The sequence below is a fragment of the Mastomys coucha genome, unplaced genomic scaffold (genome assembly GCF_008632895.1).
Source record: "Mastomys coucha isolate ucsf_1 unplaced genomic scaffold, UCSF_Mcou_1 pScaffold20, whole genome shotgun sequence".
NCBI lineage: Eukaryota > Metazoa > Chordata > Mammalia > Rodentia > Muridae > Mastomys > Mastomys coucha.
In genome coordinates, this window is record NW_022196903.1 from 60968880 (window position 1) to 60992651 (window position 23772).

The 23772-nt window shown below is 43.7% G+C and overlaps 1 protein-coding gene across 1 annotated transcript in view; it reads left to right on the plus strand.

Annotated features, from left to right (window-relative positions):
* The first annotated feature begins 1930 nt into the window (after positions 1 to 1930).
* The window catches only part of Gng12 (G protein subunit gamma 12), a 123657-nt gene continuing 101815 nt past the window's right edge, over positions 1931 to 23772 (plus strand). Inside the window, exons 1-2 of the mRNA XM_031382087.1 lie at positions 1931 to 2060; positions 19998 to 20055. The gene's annotated coding sequence lies outside the window, so the exon portion shown is untranslated. The remainder of the gene's footprint in view (positions 2061 to 19997; positions 20056 to 23772) is intronic.

A 23772-nucleotide genomic window follows, 5' to 3' on the forward strand; every position in this document is an offset into this window, starting at 1 on the left:
TTAGCTCTTAGAGTTTTGCCTTTTGGTTGTCCCTCAGTGTCCACAGGGGATTGGTTCCAGGACTGTCCTTCATTCATATACCAAAATCCAAGGATAGAAAGCTCTCTATAAAATGACATAGTAGTTGCATATAACTTACCTATATTTTGCATATGATAACATTTTAATTATTCCTACATTATTTATTATCTAGTCCTATACAATGTAAATGTTAATATATTTACACTGTTATACTGTATTATAAATGATATAAAGACAAAGAACATACTTGTTCAGGACAGACTCAATTTTGTTTTCAAATATTTTCAATCTGTAGTTGAATCTGAGGATGCAGACCCCTGCAGGTATAAATAATTAACTGTATTTTATTCTTAATTTGTTTCAGGCTGGCATTTTAGCACAAAAAAGAAATAAAAAATGGATAATGTGTGAGGGGTAACAACATAAAAGGCCATACTTCAAATAACTTGATGTCAATAGACAATTTCTGTACAAGTTTGAACATGCTCTTGGATTTCTGTTTTCTCCTTATGCTGATAACTGTTTAAAGACTGTTGTGTGGTTACAATTTGAGAAGCCAGACATTCTTCAGCCAGCCACTTTGTTTTTGTCACAGACTAGTGAGAGAAAAATTAAAAGTACATGAAGTGCTTAACTGGGCTATATAATGATCCAGAGGTGGAAATCACAACCATAATAGTCCATTCTTGTGTCTGGCCATTCTGTTTACAGTGCATCTTTGAACTGTCGCTATCTGAATCAAGTGTTTCCTAACACTGTAGAAAGTAGGAAATAAAAGGCGGGCTGTGGTTTGTACCTCAACAAGAACATCCTCTGGAGGCTGCTCAGACTACATTGGCCAAGCAAGGTGTTCTTGAGTAAGAGTGCAAACTGGAATACATTTAATGCTTTCAGTGGGATTCTCATCCAGATCCCAGCATGCCCAGGACCCAATTCTCTTCTGCAGGAGAAACTCCACAGTGCATCCTCATGCAATACTTATACTTATTTATTTCTGTTTGATCTTTTAAAGAATATCTTTTATTTATTCTTTGACAATTTCATACAGGTATCCTGATCATACTCAACTTCCCCTCCCACTCTCCCACCATAACCCCCCAACATGTTTCCCTCTCATCTTCTTTCCTTCCTTCCTCCCTCCCTCCCTTCCATCCTTCCTTCGTTCCAAGACACTGAGTGCAATTAGTGCCCCCTGCTCTCACCCAATAGTATTATCACTTCAAAAAGAGACTTCCCACGATGGTTATTAGTGACTCACACCTTGGAGTACTCTAGCTGACTGCTGAGTATTACCATTTTTGCACATCCATCTCTACAGAACTCAAGTAAGCCCCCCTTAGGTTGGTAGCATCTCCTATCACATAGTGTAATGCTTGACCCCACACAACAGGTGCTTCGTTTTGTTGAATGACTGTAAGCAGCTTTTGTGGAAGCAAAACTGGCCCTTCAATCTGTCAAACTCTAAATGCTTACAAAAAAAAAAAAAAAAAAAGACCAACCTGTCCAATTAATTTATTACGCAGTACTCTGCCCAGTTTGGGGCATTCGGGAAGCACAGAGTTAACAATCTAGCTTTCCCAGAATGGGAAACAACCTCCCTGTGGCCCCAGAGTCATTTAAATATGACGGTGGCCGTTTCCTCAGACCTTTCTGGATCAGAGCCCCACTTTTGTGTGGGCTTTGGCAGAGCTCATCTTCGCAGCCTGGGGACTGCGGATAACTCGGGTGGTGTGTGCTCGTGGTGGTGGCCTCGCGTGGTTGCCCGGGCCCACCGCACCACAGCGAGCCGTACCAACCCAGCCGCGGGCACGCGTGTCCTCACCCCCGACGGCCGCCTTTGGGCGCGGCGACCGCGTCCGGGGCCCGTGGGCAGGAGCGGAGGGGGTGGAGGCGGCCGCCCCGCCCACCGGGCCGTGCGCCCCGCCCACGCGCGAGGGGAGGAGCCGGAGCGGAGTCGGGAGGAGAGGTCGGGCGGTCCCGGGAGCGCGGAGAGCCGGACTCCTAGGCGGCGGCAGCAGCGGCGGTGGCGACGGCGGAGAGTGAGTGCCAAGCTAGCGCCGGGGCCGGGACCGGACGGGGCGGGGCGGTCGCCGCTACTTCGGGGCCGCCTGTGGGTCCCGCGAGTTGGCAGCGGGCTGGAGCGAGGGAGCGAAGGAAGGAAGCGCGGGCTGCGGGCGCCCTGGGCCGCGGAAGGGGAGTGGGAGCGAGGCCAGCCGGGGCCCACAGACGCTAGAGCCCGCGGGAGCGCGAGTGGCCCCTGAGGCTGGGTCTCCGTAGCTGCCTCGCCAGTCCTCGCCCCGCCGGAGGAAGGCCGGGGAGTAGCCGCCAGGTCGCGGTGGTGCGGGAGGAGCGGGTCCGGGCAGCCACGCACGCCCCTCCTCCGATCTCTAGAGGCGCGTGGGTTGGCAGCCTCGGTGCTGGGTCCTCACAGAGGGTTGGCGGCGGGGAAGGAGCTGATCGTGGAGAGAACTCGGGTGACCCTCCACGAGGGACCCTGCGGGGCTGACTGGAACAGGAAGGTCGGAGTTCAAACTTGAGCCTTGTGTGCTTTTTTTTTTTCTTTTCAATGTAGCGCCTGAAGCTTAGCCGGTGGGTTAAAAAAAAACTCCTTTATTTTAGTTAGGGCCTGCCAATTAAACCTCATTTTAAGACGCCATTGCTAGTGTCTCCTGACACTCGTTTATCCTGGCCGTGGATGTCTTGTAAACTTGACTTAAATCATTCATAACTTTCACAAAGGAAGCCGTGATTGTTGTTAAACTTTAAGCAACTGGAAATCAGCTGGAAGGATCTGCCGAGAGGCCTGAGGTCTCGTGGTCCTCCTGTGCGGGCGTGGCTGTGCACAAACAAGTGGGTAGAAAAGGAAGCAGTCCCACGCTTGAGCTGGAGGGGAGGTCTGTGCCCATGTGCCAGGGCACGTTTAAACGCAGCTCCAAGTGGAAACACTGGAGATGTCTTAGGCCTTGTTGGACGGACTTCACATGATTCGCCTCATTCCGGTCAGTTATTTCCTCTCCCCTCTGCTGTCTTTGGACACTGTTTATATTTCCTGGGGCGATCGTAGCGTCTCCTGAATAGATTGTCTATAATGAATCTTTTTGGATGTTGTCAGAGCCAGGCTCTGTGTCTGTGTGTTCTCAATTTTTAAAGCAATAGCTTGGCTTTGTTTTTAAGAGTGCTGGTCACCTTGCTGCACCATTGCTTGGCACTTCAGACCGTGGATGTAAATTACCACTGGATTCCAGCCCTTCCCCAGGGAAGCTGAGAAAGCAGGTCACTCTAGAGCAGTGAGATTAAATTGACAATGGTCAAGCAGTCACTTTCAAGTAAAGAGGGCCTCCCTCCCTTTTTAGAACAAAAATGTATATGTCCGCAGGGTCATTTTCCAATAAACAAGCGTATGGTTCTCACCTATTTTTAACTTTTTTTTATTTTTGTCTGTTTCATACGTGTATACCCCCTTACCCTCTTTCAAGCCCCTCCCACTGACCACCTCTTTCCACTCAGCCACATTTTATAAAGCAATCAATTGTAGATTGCTAAGTGGACGTTTAGATAAAATATTCAGACCGTTCGCCTTTCTTAGCCGTCAGCCAGCATCATAAAGCCCTGGGTGAAGTCTAGTGAATGCCGAACAGTAACTACAATGCAGCTGCATTTAGCACAAGCACTTTACTGTGTGTAGAACCCCAGCACAGTGTGCAGCTCTTAGGTTTGTATAGAACCATGTAAGAATAAGGATCTGTGCTTCATAGGAGACTACAATGGGTGTAGAGAGGAGGGGCAGAAAGCTCTGAGCTTATTTCAAAGACAAATCTCTTACAGTTGGGTTGCTGTTGTCGCAGGTTACAGAACACGAATGGCGTTCAGGGGATGAGAGCAAAGGGCCTCACAGTAAAAAAAAAAAAAAAACTTCAGAAAAGTTAGCTAATGCCCACTCATTTTTATTCCAAACCCCTCTCTAATAGGAAAAAAAAAATCCGATTTAGAATAATCTCACTTACGATGCTGCTGTCGTTTTAATCAGATTTTGTTGTTGTTTGTTTCATTGTAGTGTGAGCCTCACCAAGGAGGGTAGAGTTCTAGATGTAGATTTCTGAGCCTGAGTGAGAGGGGAAGCTACTTAACAGTGGTTTGCTATGTAGGCTTTCTTGTCAGACAGACCAGGATGAGAATATTATTTAGCCCTTTTCCATCTGATTTCTAAAGTAGGAGTAACAGTGGTCTCTGCTTGTAGTGTTTTGATGAAAGTGTATCAATTAGTCTTTGGAAAACACAGACTGAAACTAACCTACATAAAGTGCTTAGAATGATCACTTTTCTTTTTAACCTAGTTTACACAGCAGGTTACTTGATAAATTATAATAGGTAAAAACCTTCTGGAAATTCAAGATACCACCATTTTAAGTTCCAAAGAGTGATGAGTGCTAGCAGGGTAACTTAGACCTGTAATCTCAGCACTTGGCAAAGCTGAGGCAGAAGAATTGCTCTGAGTTCAAAGCCAGTTTGGACAGCATAGTAAGTTTTAGGCTCACCTATGATAGAGTGAGATCTTGCTTTAAAAAAAGAAAAAAAACTAGAGGTTGAGCAGATTGTGTGTGTGTGTGTGTGTGTGTGTGTGTGTGTGTGTGTGTGTGTGTAAATGTGTATAAGCTTGTATGTCCTGTTTCACCCATAGCAGTATGAACAAAAATGATTAATGGGCCAATAATTTTAATAATGCTTTTGATGTTGTTAAATACATAGTATTTAAGGCTAGGCAATTAGGAACATGACTTGCCTTTTAAGCTTAGAGAGAATTTTTATTTTAAATAGTTACATTTATTAACCTTGGATAGGAAATCAAATAAAAAACAGAAGTAACATTTGTCTTCAATCAAGAATGACTGTTAAGAGTTTGAAAAGATGTGATCCAAGAGTGTGAAGTGGTTGGTTCTTGTGTGGATGGCTGTCCAAGGCCAGTAGATAAGCCATAAGAAGTGGGGACTAATTGTGTTTATTTTGAAAATTTTGTGAGAGTAGATAGTTAATTCAGGAAATGAACTCATAGCTAAAGTGAATCATTTGCTAAAAATTGCAAAGTTGAAAAAAAAAGTTTTTACTCTAAAAACAAGCCCCTTTAAGCATATGCTTCTTCCTTAATGCATATCAGATGCATCCAATCAACCAAGTCAGCAAGACAGGAGTGCTAGTTTACCACGATTTCAAGTATAAAGGGTACAGTGTTCATTATGAATTGTTTGGGGCCTGTGACGTTGTACTCTACTGTAGTGACAAGACTTGATTGAATAAATCATTTCTTTCTTTTTACTCCTGGAATGTTACAGCACAGTGATGGGTTACTGGCTTATGTTCCTAGGTGTGTAGATCAGATGACTTACTTAGTTTCTCTGTGCTTTATTGGGGTTGTGAGGAATAAATTAATTTGCTAGGTAGGCCATGTTGGGCATTGCCTGCCATGTGTTCAGTATTCAGTAAGTATTATCGTTACAACATCTTTGTACAGATAATGAGTATGCATTACTTTTATAACAGGAAAATGACCACACAGAATTTTCATAGTTTCCTCAAATCAAAAAGGCTATTATTATTTTAAAAGTCCTGCCAAATTGTACTTACAAAGTAAGAAACTATGTAGTGATTAGGTAATAATATTTTGTCTTCTAAATATGAAACGGGTTTTGATTATCAGCTTACTCAATGAATTAATTCTAAATCTTAATTTCATCTTCCTTTCTAATTGGTAACTCAGACAAGAGGTTTGTTTTAGGTTACACAGTTAAAAGACAGGTACAAATATAGTGCATTATTACAATTACAGTTAGCTATGTATTTTTGTAAAGGCTTGAAGGAAGATACAAATGAGTGCCTCCATTTTCTCCCAGTTTCCCTAGTAAGTGTGTACATATAACACATTCATTCATAATAGTTACTCAAAATAAATTCTGGTTTATAACTGCCTATAGCAGGATTTTGTTGCCTTGGGAGAGAGAAAAAGCACCAACTTTTGTGACATATGAATGCCATCACATTGAGGGTCCAAACCTAGTAAATGAGAAGCCCTTCAGAAGTTTTTAGGTTTATCTCTGTGTGTGTGTGTGTATGTGTGTGTGTGTGTGTGTGTGTGTTACTGTCAATTGAATCTAGGACCTTGTACGTGCTACGGTGGTTCTGTACACTGCTAACCTAGTCAGGCCTTGAACTTACGGGCCTTGCGTTGTCACCTTCAAGTGCTGGAGATGACGGATCTCTGCTACCACAGAGATATTAGAAGTATGTAGTAAATAAGAAAGAGTGAATAAGGAAGTAAAAAAGCCAAGCCTGATTTCACAGAAGTCCGTACTTCCCAGGTCCAGGTCTTCTGTCTTGATAAGACGCGTTTATAGGGCTCCTGAAGCCTGTCCTGGATGACAGAATTGAGGAACAAATGGGTGCAGTGAAGCTCACAGCCATGATGGATAAAGAAGACCTGATTGCAGTACAATTGACTGATTCTAGTCACCAAACTGCCACCCACCCTGAGCCTTCTTAGGCGTTTTCTGAGTCCAGTTTGCTGAGTTTTCAACAAGGCCCACATGGAGCTAATGTTTCTTAAGCATTCAAACCATAAGGGATAGGAAAAGTTTTTCCCCAGAGTTGCTGTAATTCTGTAACTGATTCGCCCTCTACCAAGAATCACAGGAGAGGCCCATACAGTCAAAGGAGAGAAAATAGAGGGCTTAATGAGACCATGTACTTTTTGGAAAGCTGTAAATCAAGTCAAGAGACACAGAGATAGGGCTTCTTACATAAGTGAGGCAAGTAGCCAGAAGAGAATTATGGGGGCCTCTCCTTCGGAGCTCACCACATCCTCAGCTATTGCAGTTGGTGCCCCATATAACATCCGAGGCCCAACAGCCCTGAGGTACCTTCACAGACCAGTCTTTCAGAGACCTGTGAAGCTGTCTTTCCATAGGAAGCCTTGGTTGGGCAGAAGAGAAAATTGGCTTGCAAAGTCCTGTTCCAGCATAGCTCCCGCCAGTAGGTGCAGGATGCCCTACGTTTTCTCTCAAGGACAGAGGTAAGCAGCCTGGAGATGGGAAGAAGGTAGAAATGATTGAACTGAAGATGGCTTCCAGCTGCGTTACTCCATTTGCTGCCAAATCTCTCTTGAAAATCATTTCTAGTGTCACTTAAATGTTTGGTTTGTCATGGCAGGTTTTATTGGGTATCATAAAAATGCTTAGCTGTGAGTGTGGTTGCTATCCTGCACAAGGAGGGATTTTGTCTTCTTTGTAATAGGTCTGCACTTGAGAAGGTTACAGAACAATGAATGAGAGTGTAGCAGACCTTTCAGACTTGATACTTTGAGCTGTTCCCGAAGATTGTAGCTAAAAGAAGTTTTTTTCTGGGCCTGTCTGAATGAATCAGTTGTTAAGAACTTGTACTTTTTCCATTTGTTGATTTTAAGTTTGTGACTTTAGAGCCAGGGATTCAGAAATCTGTGTATTCTGTGTCCTTTCTTGCAGAGCAGGGAAGGTTGGACAATAGTTGACATGTGGCTGACTAAGAAGAGAGGCTCGAGCCCAGATTGGATCTCTGTGGATGTGGTCGCCAGCCGTTCACTGACGCTTGAGCCTCATTGCCATCATCCACATCCTTCGTTCAGCATGACTATGTGCAAGCCCCTTAAGACAGTCAGAAGGACAAGTCACTGATAGATAACCTTCAGGTTTCTATTGAATTTCTATTAGATGCTGATACTGCTGGCCAAGATATCCCTGACCACTGGACACTAAGCCATTAGTTCCCATCGGGGTGTATTGACTCAGATCTCAAGCTCATGGTAACTTCAAATTTTGTTCACCAGAATCTCTAGCAAATTAAAAAAAAAAAAAAAAAAAAAAAAAAAAAGTAGGCCAAACTGGGCATGGCAGTGTATACCTATAATCCTAGCACTTAAGGGGTAGAGGCAAGAAGGTTGCTAGGAAATTGAGACCAGCCTGGTCTGCTATATACTGATTTTCAAGATAGCCAGGGCTATCTCAAAACAGTGGAACTCTGTCTCAAAAACAAGCTTCTTTACACCATTAAAACAAAAAACAAAAACAAAAAACAAGCAAAATAACCAAAACAATAACAAAAACCAACAGGACATAACCGTGTACTGGATGGCGTAGGACTATTCTGGGATGTAGAGGTGTTTCTTTCCAGTCCACGTGGGTGTTTTGGTGGTGGTGGTGGTGGACTTTGTTTTCCTAACCCACAGAAGTGCTGTGTCTCACAGTAGCTATGCCTCTCAAAGCCTGTTCAGCTACAGTAGCCTTGGAAATGCCCTGAGTTGTACAGTGTGACCCATAGTAAGAACTTCACAAATGCCAGAGGACTGAAGAATGAAGGCCATGCTCCCTGAACGTGTGCCACCAAGATGCGTAAGCTGCTGTCTTTTTAATCAAAAAAGAAAATTAAATTGTGTTTTCTGGGAATCATACCTTCTTCAGTAGCACATAGATCATATTTAATGCCTTCTTTCTCTTGGATTCATCGTGCCTTAAGGGGCAGCTAAAGACCTGGTTGTCCTTGACATTGTTTAGTGTTGATTGCACAGCAGCAATCTTGGGATCACCTAATACTTGTTGAGCTGGGAACAGCTCGTGCATTCCTCCGCATTAATTTCTGCCCATTAAAGCACCCTCATGTCCATGACACAGGAAGGGAGGCCTAGGAACTGCTGGAAATATGGAGAGAGATTCCTCTTAGGTATTAGACGGATGTGGTCCTCTTGCTTTGGATAAATAGTGGTGAGTGTAGTTATAGGAGCCTCTGGCACTGCATCTTTTGGGGAAAAAAAAAAGACTTCTAATTTAGGAGCGAAGTGGGAAAGGTTGGTGCCAGAGCCACCAGAAGCTAAGAGTTTATCTGTGTCTCCCTCAGTGCCAGCTGGCTGTTAAGCAGCTTCTTCAAGCTTGCTGTCAGAAGCAGCTTCCTCTTCCTGCAGGTTTTGGAAGGCTTGGGATAGCAGGTGGGAGCAGAGCCCTTTTTGGTGGGTGTAGCTGTCAGGTGCTGTGTGAAGGTGACAGGGGCTGGTCTGCACTGTGTCCTTCTGCTTTCTGCTGTTATATGGGCGCAGACCACCTTGTGAAAAGATGCCAGCATGTCTAGAAAAGCGAATGCCTTCCACCTTTCATTTGGTTAAATGGAGCAGATCATCTTCAGTCGAACTTGAATTCCCAAAGCAGAAATAGCAGGTGATCACCCGTCATGAAAGCTCCCTGTGGCTTTCCTTCAACAGCAGATTCACCTGCCACATTTCAGTATGATTTCAGGGACCTTGTACCATGCATCTGCATGCGCTTTGCCTCTTGTTTAACCTACGTAGTTGATAAGCAGGATGCTTCAGCTACTGAGAAGTCCAAAGAGCAAATAAACAGTCCTGGCTTGCTGCCTGGGAGATAGTGCTGGCTGGCTTCCTGCCTTTGCCTTCCATTTACCTGGACTTCCCTAACTTCCTTCTGGCTATAATACATAACAGGGACTCCAGGCCACCCACACCCACAAGGGCAGAAGTCACCCTGTCCACACTCACTACACTCACTTCCTGAACTCTTCACGGAGTTTCTCTGACCTACAACCTTTGGCCTGAGAACTTGTTGCCTGCACCTCATACTCATAGGGACAGTTTCTTCATAAGAGGAAATATTAATATGTACCCCAGTTTAACAGTCATGGTAGAGAGGAAGACATTAAAACTTGCTCCTATCCCTTTCTCAGACAAGTCTTTTTCTCACCACCTACAGGTATTAACGTGTACATTTAAGGTATTATGAATGTGTATGTTGTTCTTCCCATTCTTTTGTATAGATGGTTCCCCTACTGTTTAACACTGCCTTGCAGTTAAATTAGCAGTGTGTCAGAAATAGCTTCTCTTTCACGGTCACATCAGCTTTCCATTGTGCAGATGCAACTGGAGCCGTGGATTGTATCTGATCCTTTGGTCTTATGTCCCATGAAGACAGCTTAAGCACGCCATTTTGCTTAAATGCAGGTGTACCCCCACAAGTGGTCTGTGGAGCCACTGGGCTCCGTGAGCACCTTCAAGAAGTATTGGATTGGCATGCTGCTCATAGGCCACCAGTAAGAGGACTGTCAGTTGTTTTTTATTTTGCTAATCTGGTTGGTGAGAAGTGACAGTTTAGAGTCGTGATTTTTTTTTTCACAATTAGAAGTGAAGTGGAGGTTTGAGTTAAGTATGGGTCTTTGCGACATTGTTGAGGCTGCTAAATTTTCTTGTGGGACTTTGTAACTGTTCTTGTGTATAGTCTGTCAGAATTTCTTAAATATAGACTTAAGAATGTGAGCCTAGGTGGAATGGGCTGCCAAATCATTAGTACAGAATCAAGACAAGTACAAAGTATGGTTTTGCTGCATTTGCTAATATCTGAATTACAGGCTTCAGCTAATGGCATTCTTAACTTACGGCTTCTCCAAGGCCACAAAAGAAATACCTTCTAGACTAGAATTTTTCCTCTCCTTCCTCCTCTCCCCCCCATACACATACAAACACACACACGTACATGTATGTACATACCCATGAGTGTGTAGAGAGATTGAAAGGGAGATTAAAACATGTAGATTCCAATTATATTTTCTGTAAAAATCTTCAGAAGTCTAGAATTTTTCACATATTTGTAGCTCTAGAAAGGTCATATGGGTCAGATTTGTTTGTTCTTGTATTGGGCTGGTCTGTATGATTTTTACAACCAGGGAGGTATTCGGTCCTTCCAAGGTAAAGGAGATGAAAGCAAAAATGGTTGAAGAGGATCAGAGCTCAGCATTCTAGGAACATGAACGCATGGAGCTGCAGTTTGCTTTTGAGATGCCCGTTTTTTTAAAAAAGATTCTGTCTGTCTGTCTGTCTGTCATCTGTCTGTCTATAGACCTGTGTTCCAGTGTCTGTGTGAGTGTATGCTGTGCATGTACTGTGGATCCTCTACAGCTGAGTACAATGATGAGCCTTCTGGTGTGGATGCTAGGAGCTCAGCTCAGGTGGGAAAACAGGATTCATCTTAACCCCTGCGAGGGCTTCCCAGCCCCTAGATGCTCCTTAGCTACAGTAAACGTTTGGGATGTTGTTAATCTAAAATTAATTTTCACTTTTTAAAAAACTGAATTCTGTTGAAAGAGGCAGTCTGATTTGGTTAAGAGAAAGCTGTGGTCCTTTTTTAATTTTTTTTTTAAGACATTCATAACAGTCCTATATGAAGCTGGTTTATCTGTACATAAAAAATAAACCAGCCAGGCATGGTGAAACATGCCTGTAATCGTACCCTTCAGGAACTTGAGGCACAATGGTCATAAGTTCTTGGTTAGTCTGGGTTGAAAGAGAAATTGAAGCCAGTGTAGGCTGTCCAGCAAGACCTTTCTCAAAAGCAAACAAAAATCTCTAACAACAAACTTAGAGTTCACTAGCCATAGTGAGGAGTGACCAAGGGTGCGCTATGCGCTCTCTCTTGCTCGTACTCGCGCTTGCACATGCTCTCTCTTCTCTCTCTCTTTTCTCTCTCTCTCTTTTCTCTTTCTCTCTCTCTCCCCTCTCTCTTTCTCTCTCTTTCTCTCTCTCTCACACACACACACACACACATGCAATGGAGTGCTGTGGATGGTAACTTTTCTTCTAGTGCTTGCTCATTGTAGTATGTTACTGTTGATGCTCTTTGCTGTAGTGTCCATTCCAGAAGGAGAAGGTTAGAGCCTATTACTTTAGCCCAGGACCTAGAAGGATACCCAGCACCCTTGAGTACCCAGTCCTTAGTATAGGAGTGAATGTTGCTGAGGTAAGAACCTCTGGGTCTTTGTGTTCAACTGTGTCAAGGATCCTGTGTTAGATGCTGGCCTAGCTACCTGTGTCATCTTTGACCTTTATGGTATTCTCTAACGCTTGGGAGCTGTGTGGCAGCATACTTAATGCTTCAGAATTCAAGCCTGCAGTCTGAATTGCCTGGTGGCTTAATCTAATGTCCACTTGCAAAACAGCTGATAGGTGTATGTCAGCTAATCTAAAATGCTGTCAGTTATGAAATAGGCCATTTCTCTCAGCTATCAGGGAAAAGAAATGCTGTCAGTTAAACTGTATCAAACATCAGCATAAGAGGGTTAGTTTTGATAACTGCTATAATAGATTATCACAGCTTAAGACAACCAGATGTTTTATCTCATAGTTCTGTAGATCAGAAGGCAGGGTGTGTGTGTGACTGGTATGTCTCCTTGAAGTGCTGGCCAGCTTGGCTTCTATTACAGGCTCTGGGAAAAACTTACCATTTACCTCGGGCTCTTTCAGGTTGTTGGTAGACTTCTGTTCTTCGAGATTTGTTTCTTGTTGGGTCTCAGTCAGGACCACCTGTACTTCTTAGAGACTTTTTTGGTACTTGTCATTGGGCCTTATACCTTAGACTGGGCATTAGCACCGCAGACCCCTCTTGTATCTAGACTTTAAAGGCCCCTTCTCTCTAGTCTCTAGCTAGGGAAATGCTCTGCTTCTGAGGGCTGTTTGGGTAGATTTGGTCCAGCATTCACAAGTTCCAGGAGTTAGAGGACTTGAACAGCTTAGGAGAGTTCTGAAGAGTCGTCCTAATATCAGCAGTGGCAAAACGACTGTCTCTGGCTTAGCATAGAGGTGTGACTGGTGCTTATAAAGCACTGGGAATGTTAGAAAGTATGCTTGAGTGTTAGCATACAGATGCCCTGATCCTAGTGGTTGCACAGAGCCTGTCACCATGAACCTTGGTGCATTTGTCAAACCCTAATTGAGAGAATGCATTTTGCTGACAGCAAACTTGATAACAAAGATAGTGATTAGTACTTAAGTGCCAGAGGTAGGCATGTGCTAGGACACTTTCTTACTCCTTGCAGGAACATGAGGGAGGGTATACCAGCTCCATTTATAGGGGAGGAAGTAGGTTTGGAAGGAGGTGCTAATCAGTTGTAGTGGCATTCCTCATAAGAATTCACAGGATTCTGAAGTTGGTGTACTTTTAATGTATTCACTTGGCTCACTGTCCCTGAGAATAGCATATGAAAAATGTCACAGGTGAGGCTTCCACCCACTGGAGCAGGTGCTCTGCTAGCTAGGGTGGAGGTAAAGGGGAAGGTACATTTTCCTCTGATGTCTCCCTTGTTTTGTTTTTGTTTTTGTATTTTTTGGTTTTTTTGTTTTGTTTTGTTTTGCTATTTAATGTTTAATTCATTGAGACAAAAGCCCCAAGCCTTCATCCTTTTAAATACCCTAATGATCTTAAGTCAACCAAACAGTTGCCTAATGTGGGGATATGACTTTAAACAAGATAAGCACAGTTCTTTAGTAAAACCACACTAACCCACACTAACAGTATCCGTTCAGGACAGGATGAGTACTGTGAAGGTCATAGAACTAGGAGTCAGGAGAGCAGGAGGGCTGCCTTAATGGGAAACTTCAGGAGAGACCTCTGTGTAAAATAATACTGCCAAGACCAGGGCGAGCAAAAGGCAGCCTGAGCTTACCTGTAGTCTTAATGTAGCTGAGCACAAAAATGGAAGGCCTTTTTGGTAGGTGTGAGTGAGAAGTTCAGAGAGCCAGACGATGGGACTGGGATGCAGCTCACTGAGAGTGCCTGCATAGTATGCATAAGGCCCTGAGTGAAGTTATAAGCAACACACACACAGAGACACACACAATGTGTGTACCATGTGGTATCGTGAATGAAAATGTCTCCCGTAGGCTTATATGTTTGACTGCTTGGTCCCCTGTTAGTAGAACTATTTGGAATGGATTAGGAGGTGTGTGCCATTGCTGGAGACTGTGTGTCACTGTGGGTGGGCCCATCATGCCAGGCCCAGTGTCTTTCCTCTGCCTCCTGCCTGCAGATCAGGCTGTAACTCTCTTAGCTGCTGCTCCAGTACTATGCAGTTTGCTTCCCACTGTGATGATCATGGACTAACCCTGACTCTGTAAGCAAGCCCAGCCTGGTCTACAGAGTGAGCTCCAGGACAGCCTGGTCTACAGAGTGAGCTCCAGGACAGCCAGGGCCACACAGAGAAACCCTGTCTCGAAAAACCAAAAAACGAACAAACAAACAAACAAACAAACAAACAAAATGTTTTCTTCTATAATTGCCTTGGTCAGAGGGTCCTCTTCACAGCAGTAGAACAGTAACTAAGATACTGGGTTTAATGGAAATGCCAATGAGATTTCTGCTCACAGATCAGCTATAGTGAGCTGGGAGCCTGTCCTGCAGACATGAGCTTTGTATGACTTCAAAGGGGTGAAAGTTTGGGCACTATTTTTAATTCTTGCTTTTAAAACCGTTTTAAGTGTACCAAAGCATAGGGAGTGAGTAGGAAGGCAGGCTGGCAAAGCCAGATAAAAAGAGGATAGTTGAGCTTAGAGTGCTCAGGGATCCTGCACACACACTTTCCCAAGAGAGTTGCATTCAGGTAAACGTTTTTGAATGCTGAGCTCATCATCTCTTTGAGTCTGGTTTTCTTTTTGCCTCTTTCAGGTCTTGTCAGGACCTTCCCCTCCCTACAAGATGTTAGACTCTGAACCCCTGAGTTATCTGATCTCCTTCCTTCTGTCCCAGGCAGCCCTGTCCCCAGCCACTTTCTAACCAGCCCCTGATGAACTCTGCTCTCACCAAGTGATTTCTCTGAAATGAAGATCTGAATGGTTACTTCCTGCATGACAGACAATGGGCTCCCCGAAATCACCCAGTCCTGTCTGTAAGGAGCTTCCTGTCCAGGTTCAGTCCAGCCCTGAAGACTTGAAATTACTTTAAGCGTTTTGTTTCAGTTTCACTACCTGTAAAATGGAGGTGACAGTGCACCTACCCCACAGGTAACCTGTAGATGTAAAAGGAGTTAATAGTGAGATTCACTCAACAGTGCTTGGTATGTGTGCCCTCCATGAACAGTCTTAGCCAGCTGCTCTCTGTGTGGCAGGCCCAGCTGGTCTAGCTTGCTGCTTTCAGGTCCGCCTTGCCCCACTCTTCCAGCTGGCAACAAGATAAGTACTGAAATTGAGAAGATACAATTAATTAGTCCTTTCTGTAGCAGCTTCACTATCAGTGAATTTGCATATTGTCCAGTTTATAGGAATTCATTTTTATTGCATTTTACAAAAATGTTCTTCCAAAGTGAGTTGGAAATAAACAGGTCAGTTCCTACCTTCTGTCTGCTGAAGTCTAGTGCATACATATACTAAGCACCTATCATAAGGTTTGAGGACACAAGTAGGGTAGTCCAGTACAGGAAAGGTTTCCTTTTTCTTTTTCTTTTTTCTTTTTTTTTTTCTTTTTTGGTTTTTCGAGACAAGGTTTCTCTGTGTAGCCCTGGCTGTCCTGGAATTCACTCTATAGACCAGGCTGGCCTAGAACTCAGAAATCTACCTGCCTCTGCCTCTCAAGTGCTAGGATTAAAGGTGTGTGCCACCACTGCCTGGCTAAGAAAGTTTTTCTTTAACCAGTGAGCTTCGGCTTATCTCTTTGACCCAGCCTAATTTTGTGTATTGTTGACCCATTAAGAAGATGTATATAAGGCACCAGTGATATATTTAGTCCTCACTGTTCTAAGGTCCATGAGGCAAGGAGTGTAAAGACAGTGTCGGAGAGGCTGAGCCTGTCGGAGAAGGGCTTAGAGGAGTCAGGAATGATTTCACAGGTAAGGCAGAGGCAGTGTGATAGAAGATGGAGGTGCATGCCTTATGTCAAGACAGTGGCTGAAACCTAGCTGTAACACCCCAGCCATGTGTAGAGTTGAATGACTTCCTCTCAAAGTCTGTGACCTTTCATTTGTGACCCAAGGCTAGTAGCATCTGCTTTTCTCAAGATTTTCCCAAGGCTGTTGCATTCATGCCTGGGTGTGTGCATGCCTGCCGGCGTGCGTGTAAAAAATGCCTGACTTCAGACTTTATAAATTACATAGTGTGACTTTGCTCTCTAAACTTTAATCTGGGCACATTAATAACTTTTCTTGTCTGTGTTTACTGTGACAAGCTAATGATGTATACTAATGATTACGTTGGACTGGATGTTACGTTTGCCCGAATGTTTTGTCTTCTCCATATGTTGTGTCTCTCTAATCAGTGGCATATTTTCATTCATAGTGACAAGTCATGTTAGTATATATAAGTCTGTGTCTTGAGAGGTATTGAATTAAATAACTGATAATTTGATAGTTCTCAGAAGTTTCAAGAAGAATCAGGTCAAAACATTAATTTCTACCTTACAGATAGGGAAACTGAGGCACTTCTAGATAGCTTCTGATATTTGCCCAGAGTCGTTTAAGCTGGCAGATAAATGGCACAGATAGGATTAGAACCCCGTGCCCCTTGTTTTCCTGGCTTTGTATTTTCTTGTGAACTCAACTGCAAGACCTGAGAGCTTTACAGGTGCTGGCCATGCTCAGCCCCTCATTGTCTGTCACCTGGCTTCAGCCAGGCATGGGAAGGTTGAGTGAGCTAGAGCCTAGCCTAAGGGAGAGCCCTAGGGAACAGCCTCTCCACCCAGCTCCCTCCTGGCTGCCCAAAGGTATTTATGAGTGTGAAGGTCCACCAAGGGAGAGGCTGGGAAGAGCAGCCAGCTGTAGCTGCGAGAGAGTGGGGGAAGGGAGAAGAGGCCTGGTCCCTGAGAGTAAACCACTTGTAACTAACTGAGGAGGAGCCAGGTGGAGCTCAGGGGATGGAAAGGCAGGTGGAGAAGTCCAAAGGGCAGTGGAGTCTGCCACAGACTACCCCTTGGTGCACAGCCTTCTACCCTCTCCGAGCATTCCCTTTACCTTCTGCTGGGAAGCATGTGCTCTGCTTACTCACTCAGTTTGTGTTGTAATCTTCATTGTGTAGGCAGGCAGAGGGGAGGGCTGAGCACACAGGAAGGCTCTGACCTTAACCTTCCTGACTTGAAAAAAGTTGAAGAGTTTTTGACGTTGTGTTCCTTTAAGTGTCTTGTTTAGTTAGAGAGAAAGCAGTACTACTCTGAGGGAGTAGGATCCAACAGCTTTCCTGAAGCAGAAGTTCCCAGGGCGTGGGTCACAGGCTTGTCAATGTGGCAACCTCAACTGGGAGTGACTGAAAAATCATGACACCCAACCGCACCCAGACCTGTGGAGTCAGCCCTTCTGGGTGTGATCCAAAGGCAGTGCCCCTGTGGAGCTCAAGCGAGGTTCAGGATAAGAACCTTGTAGGGTAGCCAGATGGAGTCTCTGTGGCAGGGCAGAAGCCGTCCCTGGCTGCTCAAGAGTCATGAATTCCATTTGGTTTTCTCATCAGCACATGAGGTCTAAGAGGAGCCTTTGAGCACAGATCCATGCAAGCCCCTTCCTTGGAATGTATAATCCACCTTGTGGATTCTACACATGACAGGAGGTGGGGTCACACCAGAAACTTCCACATTTAAATTGTATAAGAACGAAACAGCGTACCCTCAGAGGAAGACTGTCTCTGTTCTCTTTTCCACACAGTAATACACACCACAGCTCAGCACAGGTGAAGTCCATAGCTCTGGAGTGCCATCGGCCAAGGCTGCGAGGCAGGTCAGGAAGTGCTTTTCCAGAGAGAAGACAGGGTGTTAAGATTTTGGAACACTGAGTGTTAACTCTTGACCACCTTGCTGTAACATGGGGCCTAGGAACAGACTGTTCTTTGAAGGCCATCAGGACCTCCAGTTTTTATGAGAAATTGTTTTCATGCTTAACATGAATTTCATGTCCAGCACATTTAATTTATCTGTGACTTTCAGGAAAGGCATGTGGACTATTTGAGTTCACATGAAGTCTGTAGTTGTTTTGTTTTGTTTTTGGCAACTCCATCTCTGTAGCCCAGGCTGGCCTGGAACTGACTTTGTAGTCCTGGCTGATATTAAGCTATTGATTTTCTTGCCTTGGCCTTTCCAATCCAAGGAGTCCAAGAATGAGCCACTATACCCATCCATGTGCCTACACTTGACCAGGTATTGAAACCTTCTAAAGAAAATGTAATTAATCTTACAAAGAGAAAACTATAGCTACGAGAGGTGCACACACGTGGACAGCAGACTAACTCAGGCTTTTTGTGTTGGTATTTTCTTGTTGTTGATAATTATCAGTTTTTTTTTTTGTACCTTTGAAAGACTTTGCCTTTTATTGATCACAAAGTTGTTCTCTGAACTATTTAAAACACAAAAAGTATTTTCAGCATTATAAAGCCTAAGGCTCAGCAGAATCAACTTTACATCAACAGTGTAAAGACCAGGGAAGAGATGGCAGGTCGAGCATCCTAAGAGCCTAGCAGCCCCACTGGGCTGGAGTTGCCATGATGCACTCAGTCCTGTTTCCTGTAAGGTATCCTTGCTAAGAATGCATCTGTAGTTGAAGTTTGTAGTTGGTGGATAATATGTTTTTAGTTGTTACATTGAAGTCAAAGGCTTATTCTGTCTTGTTTTTTGTTTGTTTGGGGTTTTTGTTATTGTTATTTTACCAGAAAACAATGCCAACGGGGTTAAAAGTAAATGTTGGAAAAGTGGCAGAAATAAAAGATTGGTGTTCTCCAGAACTCAACAGAAAAGATTCAAAGATGGCAGTCTGGAAGGGTATTAGGACAAGCCTGGAAGCTGTTTGCTAAGCAAGCACAATTCTTTTTTTCTCTTCGGTTGTATGTCCCTGAAATGCTTTGTAATGATTTTTAAAATATCTATCATCAGTATTGAAAACGGTTTTTGCATGTTGGCAATGTAGAAGCCTAATAGGATATAAATCTCAGCCCTGCCACCTTCAACTCGTATGACCTTGAAGAAGTTAATTAGCCACTCCTCGTCTAGGTGTCCTCTACTGCAAAATAGAAATGACTTCCTGTGAGGTGTGAGTTAATTACCAATGTATTTATGACTGTATTTGGCACTTCCTATTGCCATTTTAATTAACTAAACCTTAATGAATGTAATTGCTGGAGCCAGGAGAGATAATGGGGGAAAGGGAAGATGCTAAAATTACCACAGACCAACCTTCTGTGAATTCTCCCAGGATAAATAATTCCCTTTTAGTGCAGTGATTTGAGTTTTTTGTTTTCATTGGCATGAAACATTACTTTTGAATTTCCCCAGTAGAGTATAGTGAGATCACCAAACCACTTTAACCCATGCTGGCTTAGAACTCACTGTGTTGGTCAGGCGAACCTCAACATCATGGCAGCCCTTCTGCTTCAGCTTCCCAAGTCCTGGGATTCAAGGCATAAGCCACAATTTACCTCTTCAAACACACTCTTTGTCTTATTCACTGTTCTATTGCCGTGAGGAGACATCATGACCAAGGTAACTTACAGAAGACACTGCTTAGCTGAGCTTTCTTACAGTTTCAGAGAGTTGGTCCATGATCATCAGGGTGGGAAGGAGACAGCATGTTGCAGGAGTAGTAGCTGAGGGTTTTGCATCCTGATCCACAGACAGCAGGCAGAGGGGAGCAGGCAACTTTAGCCTCCTTTATCTCTCCTGGCTCCTGAAATTACATGGCTTTTGTAATCATAATGACCTGTTTGTGCCTTGGTTTCCTCATTTATCAACTGAAGTTAACGCCTGAGAAGTGGGATATTTAAACCTCAAAGGCCACTTTTAATGATACATCTTCTCTAACAAAGGTCATGTCTCCTATTCCTTCCCAGATAGTTCCATTAAGTGGGGACTAAGCATTTAATCATAAGAGCCTGTGGGGGCCATTCTCGGTCAAACCGCCATACTCTTGTACTCATCTTCCAAGAGGTGGTAGATAAAGCCTCTGCATAAGATGTTTTCCATGGGTGGAGATAAAGGCTAGAAGGAAAGCAGTCAGAGGTCTACGCTAGAAATGACTCATTGTCTGTTGAAAAGGGCCTTCTATGCTTAGACATTAATTCATACTTATATCTCATAACCATGTCACTTCTGTTTGGTGGCATAAAGAAGCAGACTCATGCTGGAGAAACAAGAATTCTGTTCCTAAATTGCAAACTTTTCCTTCTGTAGGTTCATATGGGAAGGACATTGGGGTGAGCGGCTTCTCTATTTCCAGCTGGCTTTCCTGGTGAGTAAAGTCCTTTTATGACTGTTTCATATGTTAACCTGGATATACTTAAAGCATGCTATTTGATTTGGACTTCATGACTGATCCTCCAAGAAGTACTAAATATCTAATGATGTTCTTCCCTTGGTCTGATTTGATAAAGGATGTACATGGGCAGGATAGGTAGAGAATAGTCTCCCATTTGTGAGTGGAATTCTAGGATGTTGCTGCAGAAAAGACATTTTTTGCGAAGCATGGTGGGAGGCTCAGTTTTGCCCAAGTTCATAGACCTGCTTGGAAGCAGCTCCAGGACTTCCAGTCCAGTGGCAGGTGCCAGCAACTACAGCCTTGTCTCACAGTGCAGGCTATGGCATCTGTGTGGAAGGGTACCCTGCAGCCCTGAGCTGTCCGTACTGCCTTGTGTGGGAGCCACCTGTCATACATGGGTCTTGAGCACTGAAAATATGCCCAGTGTTACTAAGACATTGACTGTTGCTTTCTCTTGCTCAATTTATAATTTTAAATGTGTAAATAATTATATGTCCATTTTGGGCATCAAGAAGGAATGAGTTCTAGCCTCATGCTTCTCATTGTGGTCTAGTGAGAGGCCGAACTTTCTCCCCTTTCAAAGGGTAAATTCTTGCCCAGTTGAGGCTAGACTAGGGCTCTCTGAGGCGCCCCCCCCCCATGATGGGTGCTTTTTGATTAGACCTGCTTTCTCCTTATCATAATGACATGTCTGTGCTTCTGTTTCCTCATCTGTCAGCAGACGGTAACATCTGTCCTGTTCCCCTCACAGATGCTGGGAGAAGCTTGAGCTTTTAAAGTCATGGGAGGAGCTTCCTTCACAAGCCTTTTTATTTTCTTTTCAAAAATATTCTGTTGTGTCTGGAAGTGTTTCGGTTCGGGTACTAATTATGGATAGGTTTTCTTTTCTCTAAAACAGTATAGTTGGATGAACTTGATGTTTCCAGATGTTTGTCATTGTGGGACCAGAGACTCACAGCTCTGCACTCTTGTGAAACATGAGCTGGGAAGGCAGTGAGTTCAGGCTAATACCACTGAATAGGCTTTCTCTAACCTGTCACCCCAGTGAGCTGTTCCATCTAAGAAACCAAAGCACATGCCCTTCTACTGAGGTCTTCCCTAGGACTTCTAGTGCTGTGATAAAACACCACGACCAAAAGCAACTTGAGCTTTTAGAGCCCATCATCCAGGGAAGTCAGGGCAAGAACTCAAGGCAGGAACCTGGAGACAGGAACAGATGCAGAGGCCATGGAGCACTGCTACTTACTGGTGTGTTCCTCATATGGCTTGTTCAACCTGCTTTCTTTTATCATCCAAAACCACAGTGGGCTATAACCTCCCACACTTAATTATTAATCAAGAAAATGTCCCCACAGGCTTGCCAATAGGCCAGTCTGGTGGGGGCATTTTCTCAGTTAAGGTTCTCTCTTCCCCTTTCTCTCTTTGGCTTTCTGATCTTTACCCTTGCTAAGTCTCAATTTCAATATTTGGTGACTTGTTTTCTTAAGTAAAACTCTCTTTGGTGTCAATGTCAATATGGCCGCAGTTGCTCTCAGACTTTTATTCTAAGACAGGAATTTTAGCTGGTAGGGCACCGCACCAATCAGTAGACTCCATTTGCTTCAGGAATGTGCCATTCAGTTTGACAAGACAGCTTCCTCTGCCACAGCAAGCTACACTAGTCCTTTTGAAATGCTAGCTCTAAGCAGAAGGTAACCTAATTGAAACAGCATCTGTGGGAACCCTAGACTGTTGGTCAGTGTGCAGTGGCGCAGCTATGGATGCTCCTGGACATTCCAGAATATTACTTTATTAGACCAGACTCTGCTTTATGGGTATGGTGAGCTTTTTAATATTTTAAATGGCACCACCAAACATTGTAGTGTGTGTCTCAGTGACAAAGATGGTAGGGTTCAGCATTTGTGTTTCATTTTCTATAGGTTTTGAAAAATCTGTAACCTATATTTACTACCATAGTATTCTACACAACAGTTGCATAGCCCTGGAATTACTCTGCTCTCTCTGTCCTCCCTCAGCTCCGACCCCAACAACCACTAGTGTTTCTACTATCTTAGTAGTTTAGCTTTTCCAGAATGTCCACTAGTTGAGATTGCTGTAACATATAACCTTTCAAAATGGTTTGTTTTGTTTAGTAATATGCACTGGATATTTATCACCTCCTAAAGGATATTCAGCTTTCTTTCCAGGTTTGGCAATTATGGATAAACTATACAGACATCCATATGCACATTTTTGTCTTAACAGAAGTTCTCAGTTAATTTGAGTAACCACCAGAGGACACCCTTACTGGATTGTGTGGTAGGGCTGCATTTATTTTTGTGAGAAGTTAGCAAAGTGTCTGGGCTTCTTTGCATATCCATCATTAGACCCTGTGGCTCTGTATCCTCATCAGCATTTGGTAATGATGTTGTGGATTTGGGCCATTCTAGTAGGTGTACAGTATATCAGACTGGCTGTTTTCTTACTGTTGAAAGTATTTTATAAATAAATCTTTTTAAAAAAAGGTGTGGGGGGTTGGCAAGATGGCTCAGTGGGTAAGAACACTGACTGCTCTTCCAAATGTCCTGAGTTCAGATCCCAGCAACCACATGGTGGCTCACAACCACCCATAATGAGATCTGACACCCTCTTCTGGTGCATCTGAAGACAGTGAATTACACCGAAGTGAGCAGGGCCGGAGCTGTACGGCCATCTGTACAGCTACAGTGTACTCATACACATAAAATAAATAAATAAATCTTAAAAAAAAAAAGTATTAAGTGCTTGAGGACCAAATCCAGTGCATTAGACCCACCAGTTACTTGTTGTACTGCTTACTGCTGATTTTTCTTTTAAGGGTTTTTTCCCTCTTTTTGATAATAGGTCTTTATCAGAAGTTTCTTTTGCAAATATTTTCATTCTGCCTGTGGTTTCTCTTTCTATTCTATGGCATGGTCATAGCAGAGTAGAAGGTTTTTGTTTTGCCTTTTCATTTTAATGAAGGGAAGGAAGCGCATCAGTTCTCTTTGACTGGATCACCTTTAGTTATTTCTGAGAAGCCATGCTCCCCCCACCCCCATCATCATTTATTTTCCTGTAGCTGTGGTGGAGAGGTCGAGGTGGCAGGAACTCGAAGCTGCTGATCACATCACTTCCAGAATTTGGAAGATAGAGCAATGAGCACATGTGGGGAACACGAACAGTCCAGATCTCACCCCAGGAAATGGTGCCATCTGCAGGGAGCAGGTCTTCCCACCTCAGTTAACTCAAATGGGACAGCTGAGATAATTCCCCAGAGATATGCCCAGAGCTCCCTCTCCCAGGAGATCTCAGCTTCTGTCAAGTTCTCAGTTAGTATTAACCATTGTGATACCCAAGCATTCCCCATGCTCCTAGGGTATCTTCGGGTTTTTAGTTTTTAGCTTTACTGGTAGATCTTTCCTTGGTCTTGAATTCTTGTGAAGGCTGTGAGGTGTGTCTCTGGTTTGGTTTTTAATGACTTTGTTGAGAAGATTCTTCATGCCATTGCATCGTTTACTTTCTTGTCAGAGGTTGGCAGATGGTATTTATGAGAGTCTGTTTCTGACGATACTTTTGCCAGAACCATGCTATTTGATTACTGTAGCATTCTGAGTCTTACAGTCAGACTCAGTCCTCCAAAGTGGTCCTTTAATAGTGATTTGACTATTCCAGGTCTTTTGCTTCTCTGTG